Source organism: Aptenodytes patagonicus, chromosome 2, assembly GCF_965638725.1.
Source record: "Aptenodytes patagonicus chromosome 2, bAptPat1.pri.cur, whole genome shotgun sequence".
Classification (NCBI taxonomy): Eukaryota; Metazoa; Chordata; class Aves; order Sphenisciformes; family Spheniscidae; genus Aptenodytes; species Aptenodytes patagonicus.
In genome coordinates, this window is record NC_134950.1 from 150,230,933 (window position 1) to 150,245,364 (window position 14,432).

Below are 14,432 nucleotides of genomic sequence, written 5' to 3' on the forward strand. Positions count from 1 at the left end.
GTGCAGCATTCTCACATTAAATTATTGCAGATAAATCTAAGAAATGCTTGAGGTTTTGTTTCCTTAATTTATTTGGTTTTGAGTAAGAACTTTCCTTCTTTAATTCATTGGTAAGTTATTGAGTCTCTGATGTTGTATATAATAATTTTATATAAAGTATGTCAGATTATATCAAGTGAAGTCTGTGGTCTCCCTGTTTTATGGTAAAGGCTTTTGCCATAAAAATGAGTTGAGACTACAAATGAACCACTGTCACTATTCCTTTTCCAAGTTCATTTCAACTGTTAAGGCCAGCAAAGTAAAGAAAACCTTTGACTCCTTCACAGGGTACTCATTCTATTTAACTCATCTTTTTGTGGACATAGGCTAAAATAGGAACAGAGTTTGCCTTAAAAAAAAAAAAAAAAGAAGAAGATAAAAACTGGGTGGATCATGGCTTCCATCAAGAAAGGATGTGGTCTTTATCCCTGGTAGGAAACAATGTGACACAATATAAGTGGATTTGTTGAGTGAGGCAATCATTACTGACACCACATATCAACCTTGTATGAGTTTTGGGAAAGTTATTTAGGCAAACTTTGATCTCCTGCCATGGTCTGGATGCCCATTATCAGCTGGAGCATGGAAAGTCCACTTCTGGAGAGCATGTTTTGATCTAGTTTCATCTGAAAAATGCAGGTTTTGCATTCAGAAATTGCTCTGTGGTGTAAATCAAAGAACAGAAACTGGATACAACTTGGAACTTACTTCAGAACTGCACTTTAATAAAACTCTAAGGCAGGTGTACCCTTAAAAGCTCTTCCAGGCACATGAAGGCTTGTGATTCCCTTTTGCCTTTTCTAAGTGTTTCATTGTCCCCATTGCTATGCATGTCATTATTCTCCAAAGGACAAGGGTAGATGGATAAGGATGCCCTGGTAGGAGATGGGAGGTCAACATTCCCCTGTCATCTTGAATAACAAAGAGGATGCTGATCTCTTTTGCAATTTGTTGTGCTCAGAAGTATTAATTCATATAGTGGGATTTAGTTAAACCACATTTCTGGGATTCTGTCCCATTATACGGCTACAACAATTTAGACACTTTATTTCACAGTCAGATTCATGAAGATATTCAGCAAATAAAAACAACAGGATTTATTTTTTTAAGGAAGAAGAAAACTCCCTGTTAAGTTCACAAAGATGGTATCAACATACCTTCATATAACGTAACAATATTTCTGCTTACTCTTAAGTCCACATATTTTATAACAACCTGAAAATAGACATTATATAAACATAACTGGAAATAATCCAGAGTTGCCATTGCAAGGAAGGAAATTGTTTCAATAGGCAGTTGGAAAACTGTCGTATGAAAGATCTTACATCTCTTAAAATGTTAAGATTGCTGCAATTTACATTGGTTTTAGTCTATGACCCTAAAAATCTGAATGTTAATAGTGTTTTATAACCAGTCTTGCGTTAAAATACCTTTGCAGTGAAACAGTTCAGAAAGTAACTTGGGTTTATTACTGTATGGCAATTGTTTGTTTTACAGCACTGTTTCAGCAAGAAGCTCTGTTGGGAAAGCAGTTGCACCATGTGATCCGACTACTTTCACATGCTTTGGCATAGTAATATTCCTGTGTATTTTGCAGAAAATTATTGTTTATGAAGATGGATGATTCAGAGGAGGCTTTTCTCATAGAATTTTGAAATACATAGTTGAAGCTCAATATAAAATACAAATACAATTTTTTTAAAGATTGAGTTAGAGAAGTTGGAAACCCAAGATGCTAATCCTTTATAGAACTGTCACTTGCATGGTGGATGTTTTTGCACTGTAATAATGTACAGTCTTTATAGAATCATAGAATCATTAAGGTTGGAAAAGACCTCTAAGATCATCGAGTCCAACCATCGACCCAATACCACCATGCCCATTAAACCATGTCCCTCAGCGCCTCATCCACACGTCTTTTAAATACCTCCAGGGATGGGGACTCCACCACTTCCCTGGGCAGCCTGTTCCAATGTTTAACCACTCTTTCAGTAAAGACATTTTTCCTCACGTCCAATCTAAACCTCCCCTGGCACAACTTGAGGCCATTTCCTCTCGTCCTATCACCAGTTACTTGGGAGAAGAGACTGACACCCACCTCGCTACAACCTCCTTTCAGGGAGTTGTAGAGAGCGATGAGGTCTCCCCTCAGCCTCCTTTTCTCCAGGCTAAACAACCCTAGTTCCCTCAGCCGCTCCTCATCAGACTTGTTCTCCAGACCCCTCACCAGCCTCGTTGCCCTTCTCTGGACACGCTCCAGCACCTCAATGTCCTTCTTGCAGTGAGGGGCCCAAAACTGAACACGGTATTCGAGGTGCGGCCTCACCAGTGCCGAGTACAGGGGCACGATCACTTCCCTACTCCTGCTGGCCACACTGTTTCTGATACAGGCCAGGATGCCATTGGCCTTCTTGGCCACCTGGGCACACTGCCAGCTCATGTTCAGCCGGCTGTCGACCAGCACCCCCAGGTCCTTTTCCACCAGGCAGCTTTCCAGCCACTCTTCCCCAAGCCTGTAGTGCTGCATGGGGTTGTTGTGGCCGAAGTGCAGGACCCGGCACTTGGCCTTGTTGAACCTCATACAGTTGGCCTCGGCCCATCAATCCAGCCTGTCCAGGTCCCTCTGCAGAGCCTTCCTACCCTCGAGCAGATCAACACTCCCGCCCAACTTGGTGTCGTCTGCAAACTTACTGAGGGTGCACTCAATCCCCTCATCCACATCATTGATAAAGATATTGAACAAGACCGGCCCCAAAACTGAGCCCTGGGGAGCACCGCTCGTGACCGGCCGCCAACTGGATTTGACTCCATTCACCACAACTCTCTGGGCCCGGCCGTCCAGCCAGTTTTTGACCCAGCACAGAGTACACCTGTCTAAGCCGTGAGCCGCCAGCTTCTCTAGGAGAATGCTGTGGGAGATGGTGTCAAAGGCCTTACTGAAGTCCAGGTAGACCACAAAGAAGGCATTTGAGTACCTCAGCCTTCTCCTCATCCTCAGTGACAATGTTCCCCCCCACATCCAATAAAGGATGGAGATTCTCCCTGGCTCTCTTCTTGTCATTTATATATTTGTAAAAACATTTTTTGTTGTCTCTAATGACAGCGGCCAGATTGCGTTCTAGCTGGGCTTTTGCCTTTCTCATTTCCTCTCTGCACGACCTAACGAGATCCCTGTACTCTTCTTGAGTCACCTGCCCCTTCTTCCACAAGCGGTAAACTCTCCTTTTTTTCCTGAGTCCCAGCAAGAGCTCCCCGTTCAGCCAGGCCGGTCGTCTTCCCCGCCCATTCTTCTTATGGCGTATGGGGACAGCCTGCTCCTGCGCCTTTAAGACTTCCTTCCTGAAGATCATCCAGCCTTCCTGGACCCCAAAAGGACTGTCTCCCAAAAGGAGACAATCAGGAAACATTCACTTACAGCATCTCCAGTAGTGTATGCTAGGCACAGCAGGGTTTTCATTAAAGTTTAGGTGTATGTATCCTATAGGAATGTGTTTATGCTTATGTCTTTGCTTTTCAGCAGGATCAGAGGCCTGTCATATATTTGCTTTTTAACTGTATGTATGTGCATGTGTGAAAATGCATGTCTGTAAAAAAACAGAACAAAAAAACAAAAAAGAAAAAAAACCAAAAACAACCCCAAAACAACACCCCCCCCATGATTTTTCTGTCTCTACAATGGTATTTAGGCTCAAACCAAAGTCAAGAGGGAATCATTGCATTGCCTTTAATGCTTTTCACATCAGCTCCATGTATGATTTTTTTTTGCCTTCTACTCCACAAGCTCTGCTTGCTTAATTTTCTCCAGACTTTTGGTATGCTGACCTTCCTGTTGGCATGATGACATGAAGGAGCCTGGTCTGACCTTTTTCGTTCTTGTTGTTATTGATTCTTTACCTTTGTAGAACAAACAAACAAAATACATTTTGCCAGATTCTGAAAAATAACATTTCCCGTCTGACCCAAGCCTGGGGCATTTAGGATAGAGAAAGCATGTCATGTCTAAATTGTTTTTTTTGCAGTGCAGGTTCACAGTTTTATTGTCTGTTGTAACAAAGCTAAAAGGCAGCAAACATAATCTTACTGTGGCCAAACTGAAGGAGAAGAGTAGCATACAAACCAGAAGGGGTCAGGGGTTTCTTCTCAAAAAAATGACTTGATTTACAACACTTATTAATGTACTGTGTTTGTACCTGTAGAATTGCTGAGCTAGATACATGGCCAGGGTCCTCCAGGGGAACAGAAGGCCGCATCTGTATTTTCCACTGGGACTTATAAGGTTAAACTAAAATATTTTATAATATTATGGATATTCTGGCCACAGTAATTACATAAGCAGAGAAATAGACCATGCCCAGAAAAACCTAGAAGAGAATTGAAAATAATTAAAACTTGAATAACAAGTTTGAAATAAACAGAAAGGAACAGAAATGAGAAATCCTTAAATTGCATGGGAAAAAAAATTATTTTTTAGCTGCTTCCCAGCAGATGGCATGTAGTGGTGGAGATGAATGTTAGAGCAATTCTGGAGCTTTCAGATATTTTGGGACAGCCTCCTCCTCACAGACTGTCCTTTTGGAAGCTGCTGAATGGTATTCCTGGATCATGGTTTACAGTCAATACGATAAAATAATTGCCTTTTTGCAGAAATAATGTACTCAAGTGGAGAGAGTGAAGAGGGAAGAGAGAGGCAGTCTAAGGATTTTTGACATGTGAATATTAGAACTGTTTTTATGCGGTATGGTAATATTCAATAGTTATAGAAGAGTTTAATAAATCCAAAGACTTATTTTATTGTACATGTGTTTTCCTTCAGCTTGCTTTCATACAGTGTGTTATAGAAAGAAGCTGTACACATCATAAGGGAATCTGCATGGAGGTGGATCAGCTCTGCAGATTTCTTTACTCTTCAATTACATAGCTGTCATTAACATATCTCATGTTATATGAGGATTTTTCAACCAACAAAAGAGAATCTTTTCACTATTTCCTTTCAAAAATTAATTAGTTAAAACTTCTATATCAGTAGAATACTACAGATAACTTCATTTGTTATGATCTGAGCTTCTGGAGCCCTAAGCTGCAGGGCTCATTTCCCTCAGGTCTCACTAATTTCTATGGAAGTGAAGGTCAAGAAGCAACTGTGGATTTATTGAAATGTGAGAGGTCTTGGAAATATTGTCAGAGATAGAAAAAAAGAAGGTATAAAAGAGTCTTATCAGTTGGTTGTGAGAGGGTAAGTTATATTTTGTTAGCAAAAATAACTTAAATTCCAAATCTGATATCTTTTTATTTTGCAGGTTTAATTGAAAAATATGAAAAATAGTGGCATCATGTCACAGCCAGAGAAAGATTGTTCTTAATATTAAATTAATTACTTTATTGATTAATTATGTTTGAATTTTCTTTTTCACCTTCTTGTACAATAATTCTTTATACAACTTTAGTGACAGACTATCCTATGTGACCTGAATGGAGTTAGAGTGGTCATCTCTTGTGCTTTTTAATTGACTTTGACCATGCATGAGGTTATTTGCAGGCTAGAAACAAATGCCTGTAATTTTGCCTTAATAAAAAGGTAAAATACCTATGAGTAGTGTACAGAATAATCCCTTATGTTAATTTTATTTTTGAGATTTCTGACACTTATCTTCATGATAACATCTTCTAAAAATCCTGTCAGAAATAAGCTGTGGTCTGGTAACCTTAAAGAGGTTCAAGCATTATTGATTTGCTTTTCCAGCTGATGGCTCACTGTCATATAACAGTGAATCGAGAGCGCAACTCATCAGACATGCTGTTGCCAGTAGTCTGAATTTTGTACATCTGTAATTTTAAAGAAAAGGAATCTTGTACTCCAGATACAAAACACAGAGCATAAGACATACTCAGCCATATCACACATACTGATTTTGGCATCCCAGGGCACCACCTGAAAAAACAACAGTGAAAGATAAATGAAAATAAGTGAATCATAACTCTAAATTCAAATTAAACAGAAAGTTCTAGAGTAGTTGATTATTTAGCTGATTTATATATTTTTTCATGGTCTGGCAATTCAGTGCAATAAAAGTCCAAGAAGAAGAAAGAGCCATTACAGCCCCAGTGATCTTTGTGGGTTGCTTGTTTGGGATCAGAATTTATAAGTTTTTCTTCTCATGTTTAAGGTTAATAGGATAGACATTTAGTCATACTTGAAGTGGTATTAAAATTATGTTTAGTTTTTAAAAGAAAGCAAAATCAAAATGCCACAGTACTCCTATTAATAGGAAATTAATTTACCAAATTGAGCTGAACAGAAATTTTCTTTAAAATATAATAAAGCTTGCTTTGCCTGGTGGTAAACTTTTTATTTCCCTTTCTCCTCATATATTTGTATTCCTCCTCGCCTACTGTTTATGGCAAAGACCATAGGTGAAGGTACTGCAATCCTTTGAACAACTTTTCTTCCATGCTCCCATAAACAAGAAGCTTTGAAAGTCTCAGCAGAGAAATCCTTTCTCATTAGAATTCCATCCTAGCTTTGCAGATCAGAGAGAAAACAACTAAAACATCCTAGTGTTTGAGTGCGTAGGCCAATTTTTTTATTTTTAAAATAAGCCAGTGTTTTCTTTGAATCCTCAGCTATGTGTCATGCAAAGTTTTACATTTAGTAGAGAATTTAGTTCCTTCTGCTCAGACACTTGAGAAAAGTTCAAACTCTTATAACGGAAATATTCAGTACAAACCTGGCCCTGAAGTGAGAGGGAAGGGAATTCAGGCATAGAAAGCTGCCGGAGCTGATTTTGTCACTCGATATACATTTGTATTCAGCCGGAATGTATGTCCAGTTACATGGGTTTTTTTATCTTTTTCTTCTTCTTTTTTCTCCTCTTCAAAATATTTTAATGTTTTATGATGTTTTTCACGTGTTTTTATAAATAGGTCAATGGCAAGGTATTCTGACATGGGACACTGGAATTGCATCACCTGGCTAAAACTTCTCAGTAAATGTGCTGAAATTAATGGTAAAATTCTTATTTGTCAGTCTAATGTTTGGATTTTGCCTTTAGAAGGAAACTATTCTTTGATTTCATGATGAGCTGTCAATTTACAAATTGCTGATATCTACTGAATCTGCTTCATTGTAGAGGAAGAAAGCTAATTTTGAGAAGTTTAGTAATTTTTGGTAGCTTTCACTTCATTTGTGTTACTGTAACATACATTAACATGAATGTGCTTTATCTTTTTTGTGCAAAAATCTTGCTGAACTCAGATCTCATTACACTCAGCAGCGGGTACAGATGATGCACAATTTGGTTCTAGGCAAGAAGTAATCTCCCTTCTGGAAATGTGAAAGTCAGCCGCAGCTGCCTTCCACAGGACATCTCGAATGCCCTCGTGGAACTCAGTGGGGAAGGCAGCGTGCTCAGGAGAGATGTGGAGGAAATACAGGCTCCCTCAACCCAGCTTGCCAGGGCTGCCAGAGTTACACTAGGTGAAGACCTGAATTCCTGCACAAGTCATGTTATGCACAAGGTGATTGCTTAAACGGCATTGCATATTAAGACTTTCTAGAAATGTATGAGAAAATATAAATTCATTTTTACTGAGGAAGCAAATATTATATAGCCTGGCTTCAGGGAATGAATAATATTGCATTTGACAATCTTCTCTGAAAAGATTAAAAGAACAGAAAGAAGAGAAATACGGCACCAGCTTGAAAATCACAGTATTCTCTACTTTTTATTGCACTGTACAGAAGTCATTTACACACCTGTAATACTCCAGGATTGCTATTTCTGTTTGAGATTATGTAAAAAATGCATGAGAGCTTAACCAAAAGATTTTTTTACTATCTTTCCTTCTTTTTGCAACTCTCAGTTTGTTATTAGGAAAACTCTTGAGGTCATTTGCCACAGATTTTGAATACGAGAAACAAGTTTTTGCTTTTACCTCACTTTTCATGAAGAGACCTCAGTGGCTTTTTCAGTTTCTGTTTATCTCATGTGAAACTTCTGAAGAAAAGTTGCTGACTTCAAAGATACTTTGGGTTGGTAATAGGTGGCTGCAAAAACAGCTTTTCAGTATAAAATTAAAATCTCATCATTTTGACATTCACTTTACATCCAATGGTAGATTCCTTAACTCCACGTATATCGAATGGGCAAGAGAAGACTTTTCATGGCTAGTAAAATATACAGGGTAAAGATAGCTGGATTTCAATTTTTCTTTTAACCTCACAATCATTGTCTATAAAGGTGGTACGAGAAGAATGAACACTGCCCCAGCCTGAGTTCATTTTCATATGAAATTACTGTAGAAGGTAGGCACCCTTCCAGTACAAATAAACTGCATATAACAGTTGATCTCCTGGCACAGAAGTGCCTTCTTGTTGAAGAGAATTGCGACTTGGACCAGTGTGCTCTACTCCATTGCTCTGTCACAACAACCCCTGTGGACCACATTAGGACAAGTATGAAAAAATTAAATTCATACGAGATGTTTCTAAGAAATCTGTGATCATGAGAGAGAGTGTTGTGATTGAGTGGTTTGGATTGATTCTGCATCACGGTGGAAACAAACTGGAAACAGCCTGACAGTAATTTTGTAGGGTAAATATTGTTGAAACACTCTAAAAGTAATCTATTCAGCTGAACTTTCTGAGGTGTAATGTAGCTCTACACTGGAATCAGGATGGAGGTGAGACAGGGAGGGGAAAAAAGGCTAAGCAGTAGAGACCACAGGTCAAATTGCTTCAGGAGATATTTTTCCTCTGGTTGAACATGTTCATAATTACTGGGAAATAGAATTTTCTGCAAAAGTACCACTTGATTTTTTACCTTATCTCCTCTTCTCCCTCTCTTCTTTTACCACTTGCAGGCTCCAAAGAGATAAAGCCTAGACACCAGACCCTCACTCATTGCTCAGTCCTCAGTGCTTCTCCCTAGTGTCTTCTTCAGTATTAAGCAAAATATGGCAGCTGCCTACATGAGGGTACTGTGAGCATGAGCTCCTTATCCTGCTGATACACTCTACGCCAAAGCTGGTCTTTCAGTCTTAATCAAATATAAAAACTTCTGTCCTTGTCTGGTGTGGGTTTGTATACTCCATGATATCAGCACTAGAAGCTGAGGAGAATTTTTTTCTTATCTTTTGTATTGCTTGAGCCAGAGCCAGTTGTACATTTCCAGAACTATGGATGAATTTTTTATTCTTCCATTTTATTTGGTGGCCTTAGGCACCATAATACTACTTGCTTTGAGCATCTTTAGGAAGTCCATTGGCAGATTTTTGTATCTACAGGTGAAATTCTCTCCTAAGAGTCAATATAATTTGTTAGATCTGCTGTTTATGTCAGAGCCAATGCATATCTTTGAATTAAATCTGGCCTTTTAAATGACACATTCTGTGAGGAGGATTCCCGATGGTTTTTGAATTATAAAAGAACCTTATTTGAAATTATATCTAGCTTGCATGAATAGAAACTTTTCATCTAGTTTTCCCTGCAAAAGACTGCCAAGGTCATCCATGGACAGAAACATTATTGATGAGTTTGCTAATAGAGTTTTAATGTTCCATAAAAAGTCATGTAGAAAAGGGTACTGAACAATTGGGGTAAGCAAATGAAAAGCTTGATGCAAATTGTGTTTCATAATTTCTGAACTTCAGAGTACTGAGTAGAGTTGAGTTCCAGTCCTAATGAAACCTTCTAGGAGCTTGTATTTCATATATTTTAATTTAAACAAAGGGTGAAACTTGGAAAGTAATGTTCCTTTCACTGAATAATATTTTTAACAAAATATTTTTAATTCTTTTATCTTTGATTATTCCTGTATCTTAAGTATTGTGGAAGAGGGGAGGGAAGTGATATAAGCACTCTCACTATACAACCCAATTCAAACAACAAATAATAGAAAGAGGTGAATTTTCAACTGTAATTTGAAAACATTTCTACTCAGAAAAGACCTTAATTTTTAAAAAGACAAGTAGGGGGGAAAAAAGATTCATTTCCCTTGAATATACATTACATGTTTCTTTTCATATTGTTGACATGGTGTTGTTGTACTGTTGAGTGACTGCATGAATTCCTCTTGGAGAGCAGAGAAGATGAGACTCTTGGTAAACAGCAGCTCAGTGTACTTGACCTTGAGTTACACGTTGCTTTTCAAAACAGCTCAAGGTCTTGTTCACTGCAGCTTTTAGCAACCATTATAACTTGGGATTCACGCTACGCCTTTCACAAGCACATAGCACTGGCCAAACATAACCTCTGACAACTTGTAGAAGTCTTAAGTGTTTTAATGCAACACGACAAGAGCATGTCATCTTTTTGGCTGTGTGATCAATCAGTTCTTTCATGATAAATATTTTAAATAGGAAAACATTCATTATTTCAACCTAACACCCAATCTATGAAACATACTGGTATCTATCAAACTAAAAATTTTTTTGCAGTTATCCATTTTGTTTCAGACAATCAAGATCTATAGCTTATAGAGCTGATATTTGGCCTGTGTGGTTCTTTCCATGATTTTAGATGTAATGGATATCACAGGAATATTTTCATCTTACAAGGCATTGGTAAAAGAAAGCTCTTGTACTCACAGAGTTAGAGAAACAGTCACTGGCCTGGTGCTGTCCTCTAGCAGCAAACCTAAAGGAAAGGAGACCATTTTCATTAGTTCTTTCATAGCCAGTCTTTTCCTGATAACTGAAACAAAGTGTCTGGGTTGATAGTGTTGTATTTATCAGCTATTTCCAAATGAATCTTGTCACGTCTACAAATTCTGTGAGTACCATATGGGCTAGTCTTCCATAGGGAACATATACTAGAGATGGATATAAATATATAGCTTGTGATGTATCCACAGTAGAGTCAAAATTTATTTGTGATATGCACAACATACTCCTGTGTTTTGCTTGTTTTCTATGTATATACAAACACACACGTGTTCTTACTAGGGAAGGTCTTATCCTTGCTAGTATTCTGAGAATTACATTGTGCAGAACAAAACATGTAGAAATGAAAGCGAGTGTATGTAAACACAAGTTCTATGGCAACCATCATTAACATGCTTCTTTTGTAGGGTTTAGTGATCCAAAAGCAAAGCCAGTTCTATTGGCCTCTTAAAAACTACTTAGAAGATTATATGGCTCTTTGCTGCATCAATCCAAATTGTACTTAATTGAAAAGTGATATCCTGTGTATGCTTTTTCTTTTTCAAGTACTATCATTTCATTTGGCGTAGGGTTTTGCGTAACATGTAGTCAGTAGTTACTACTTCATCTAAAATATGTCCTATGCTAGTTTCTTGTGGTGTCCTGGTTTTCAGGAAATGCTGCTGTTCCAAGGGGAAACCAAATAAATGGGTACGATAAACCATTAACATTTTGTTATGCCATAATAATTGTTTTATTTTTTTTAATTTATGAGAATCTAATCCCCAAGTATTTATTGTAAGGGAAAAAAAGGTGGTTTACAAGGATATGTGCTGTGGCCTGTCAACTTTGATCTAAGAGAAAATCAATGGTTTATTTGCTCCACTGATTCTTGTTAATCTAGTTATTTCTATGGTGATCTAAATCTTGTTTGTTATCATAAGCTATGAAATTCTTCTTTGTGTTTTTGTGTTTTATATTCTGTATTATTTTGTTTTGTTTTGGGGTGGGTTTTTTTGTTGCCTATACTCTCTTTTTGTGGGAAAGGAATGGATTGTTGTCTTTTGACTTGCAGCATACCTGTATAGTCTTCAGACCCCACAAGTTTATGGACTGAATAATTGTAGGAGAAGAGAGAGCAAAGCATAATGAAAAACAAAAGTAACTTGCCCAAGAAATGTGCAAGAGTGCTGGAAATAAATAAATATTGTTGGAGCTTCTGTTCTCATTAAGAAAAACAAACATCCCCCACCCCCCAATTTTTATAGCTCTATGCCGTTCCTTTATCACTCTTGCTATGCCTGTAGACCAACACTCCATACCTGTATGGATATTTTCCATGATGTAAAATTATGTGTAGAACTGAGCAAACAATGGATTGTTCAGTTTAGTGGCTAAACCAAAGATTTGGAAAAAGGTAAGGTCAAAAAAGAACATTTATGGCTTTTTCATTAGGTGCAAGTTTCTTTCTGGTCAACAGTTTTCTTAAATTAAAATGAAGTGTTTTCTTTTGCTTTTGGACATCTTGGCTATCTTCAAATTTTTCATAGCATATTCAGAAATAAGCTTAGTACTTATCAAAAATATTTCAACTCTCTGTAATTCCTCTCATTCCCACCGTGTGACAAATCCACTTTTGTGTATTGGATATTTCACTGTTTTCCACATCTGACATTTTCATACATGGAATCAGCTCATTCTTTTGCTTGCTGTGGCTCACTGATCCATTTTAATGTTGTAGCTTCTCAAAGATAACTTCAGAGTAACACAGTGAGCAAAGTACAAATGCTATTTTTTTAAAATTATAATCTTTGTCCTAATTTGTTTGGAGTGTATTCAACACTATGTTAATTTTTTTCCTTATAGGTTTCTTGAGCTGTTGTTAGAAGAAAGAGACAAAAAAGGAAATTTGCCATATTTTCTCATGTTTTTTCTGCTTAGAATAGTTTTTCCGTCTATTTGGATTTTCATGGAATGTTGTGAGTTAGACTATTGGGGAAAAAAAATATGTAATATTACATGCTATATATAATCAACCATCATCCAATACATGTTATCTTTCTACTTTCTGATAATCAAAGTACAACTGAGGAAAATGATCAGTCAAAAAGCTATATATTTTTACATGCAGTCCCACACAACCAACATATGCAATGAAATAAGACATAATGAAAAATTCTCTTTTTATCTGAAATGTCAGCTTTAAACATATCTTAAGCTGTTCGCTAGGAGACATCGTTTTGCTTTATACTGCAACTCCCTAGAGGGAGGTTTGAATACTGTTCTTGGAAACATCCTTCTCCAAATTCAGTACTGATAGACTCAAACTCAGATTTTGGCAACCCTGTAATTTTGATGACAAAATTAGAAATGGGCAAGATAATATTTTGAATGTCCTCTCTTTTTCTTTGTTCAAAGTGGTTTCTAACATGTTTTTTGTTAAATTGCAGCTCAACCCTCAGAATTGAGAACATACTTTCCAATATGTTCTTCAATACATTTTTCTGATTAAATAGAATCTTTATATTATATTTAAAGAATGTCTGGTAAAAATGAAACTTCTAAGTTGCAACTTCTGTGTGAACCTCTGTTTGGTTATTGGGGTTGTTGATGCCGAAGTTGTATTTTATGGTTAAAACCCAACATATTTCTTGTTTTGATTTAGTTTTTAGCTGGTGTAGGAGTTTTGGTCAGAATGAGTGTGTACTCTGGAAAGTTGATTTTTAATGCCACAATTCTGAATAGGAGTCTAGAATATTTAGTTTGACTATGCTATGCTAATGCTGGTATGTTAATTCTGAGAGGGATTTTATTTTTATCTCTGCCAAAAGTGGTGGCAGAATTTCCATTGTTATCATAAATGTAACCTGGTATCCCTAAAAATGACATATAAACAAGGTCTTACTCCAAAAAGATAAAATACACAGGTACGTGACTCTGTGTTTGGACTTTATGGCATATACATCTGTTGAGATACAAGTTTTCATTATGACTGTGTATGGATCACATGTTTTATTTTAGGATAAGCTAAGAAATGAATGATATTCTTAAATGCTGGTTTTGGGTATGCTTGAAGTACTATAAAGTAGCTTATTAAAAAAAAGAACAACTGTAATTACTATTAAGTGCTAAATATAAATGATAGAGTAACATAACATTGTCTTAATTAAAGGTGAAAGGAGGTGAAGGTGAGGAATATGACCAGTCACAAAGCCATGGATTTTCAAATGTCACTCCCCTGTATGGTCATAATGTATCTCTTTCATATGCAGTGAAATAAGATGTGAAAATTATTGTACCCTAATGGTTCTGCCATTAAATAATTCCTGTCATTATTTAAGCCATGGAGTGACTTAAGGAAGTCACTTGATTTTCCAGTGCATCATTTCCAGTGCATGGGAGGGAATGGAGATAAGGGAGTCAGATTCTTCTCATAAGTGCCCACTGACAAGACAGAAGGCAATGGGTACAAACGAAAAAAAACAGGAAATTTCATCTGAAGACAAGAAAACACTTGTTTTACTGTGAGGGTGGTCAAACACAAGCACAGGTTGTCCAGAGAGGTTGTTGAGTCTCCATCTGTTGATATATTCAAAACCCAACTGGACGTGGTCCTGCATAACCTGCTGTAGCAAAGGCTGCTTGAGCAGGGGGTTGGACTAGATGGTCTTGAGAGGGCCCTGCCAACTTCAACTATTCTGTGATTCTGTGGTTTTCCAGAATTTAGGATAAGCCATATTAATGAATTTTTGGTA

At 37.2% G+C, this 14,432-nt stretch overlaps 1 protein-coding gene across 1 annotated transcript in view; it reads left to right on the plus strand.

The window, feature by feature from the left end:
• MALRD1 (MAM and LDL receptor class A domain containing 1) overlaps positions 1 to 14,432 on the plus strand; it is a 295,081-nt gene that overhangs the window by 178,509 nt on the left and 102,140 nt on the right. The window lies entirely within an intron of this gene.